General features: G+C 59.9%; 1 non-coding gene across 1 annotated transcript; it reads left to right on the top strand.

Annotated features, from left to right (window-relative positions):
• The first annotated feature begins 756 nt into the window (after nt 1-756).
• TRNAE-CUC (transfer RNA glutamic acid (anticodon CUC)) lies at nt 757-828 on the top strand. The gene has a single exon. It is a non-coding gene; the product is annotated as a tRNA-Glu (tRNA).
• Nucleotides 829-1,059: the final 231 nt, after the last annotated feature.

Here is a 1,059-nt window from a genome sequence, read left to right as displayed (position 1 = left end):
GCGGGGCGCACGGCACCTTACGGGCGACATCCGGCTGGTCCGCCGAGGTCTTGCGCCCCCTCGGCTGTCCCAGAGCCCACGACCTGCCTTGCAGTCAGGGTCCAACGTGAGGACAAATGGAGGAAATCACCGTGTGCCGCGGCTTCTGCTGCCAGGTTCCTGCCTTTGCGGGGTCGGGCGCCAGTGGGCGGACACTGACCCCTCGGGTTTCCTAGCCGATTGCCCGGGCCTCCCCCCGACTTGTCCGGCTCGGTTCCGCGGGAGAGCAAGCGGGCGGTCCCGCGCACTGCAGACCCCGTCCCCCACGGCGCTGCGCCGCCTGCCCCGCGGCCCCACAACCTGCGGGCGGGAGGGCGGCACAGGTGCACACAGAAGGCTAGCATCAGAGGGGGGCTCCTGATGTCAGGACGGCCGAGTGGCCTACGACGCCAAGCTCCAGGTGTCCCCTTGCCTGTGGGCGTTCTGGTCTCTCCAAGGAGGCGAGTGTTCCAATCTCACTTCTGACACACCTCTTTCTTCCCTTCCCCTAAGGGTAACCTTTTACAGACCGTCCCCCGCGGTGCCCTTGCTTTCTTCTCTTTTCCAGAGGCGTCCGTTCTCCATCTGGGGCCCTTCTTCTGGGTTTGTGGCGGCTAAGTGGTCGCCTGGAGCAGGGGGAGGTAGTGCTGGAAAGTCCTCCAATCATAGTGAGACGCGCAGCTTACGTCCCGCGTCAGACGTTTAGTTTAGCACATTACAAGAAACGTAGTCGTGGTTTCCCTGGTGGTCTAGTGGTTAGGATTCGGCGCTCTCACCGCCGCGGCCCGGGTTCGATTCCCGGTCAGGGAAGTAGGGTTTTTTTCCTTCCACTGTAAAAAGCTTTCAGAGGTGAGCATTATGCTTAATAAGTGCCAGCTGTGTGAGGCATTGTCTTATTTCTACAGTCTTAATTAGGAAGGAAAGAATGAAACAGCAGTCCTAAATGATCAAAAAGATAACCCTAGGTCTGCCACACGTCCTGGTTTTCTAGTCCTGGGGGGGCGGTCAAGAAATTTCGCGTGCAAAACGCCATTAGGACGG

Source organism: Rhinolophus ferrumequinum, chromosome 24, assembly GCF_004115265.2.
Source record: "Rhinolophus ferrumequinum isolate MPI-CBG mRhiFer1 chromosome 24, mRhiFer1_v1.p, whole genome shotgun sequence".
In the NCBI taxonomy this organism is placed as follows: domain Eukaryota; kingdom Metazoa; phylum Chordata; class Mammalia; order Chiroptera; family Rhinolophidae; genus Rhinolophus; species Rhinolophus ferrumequinum.
The sequence above is the reverse complement of the archived record's forward strand: the minus strand, read 5'-3'. Positions and strand labels throughout refer to the sequence as shown.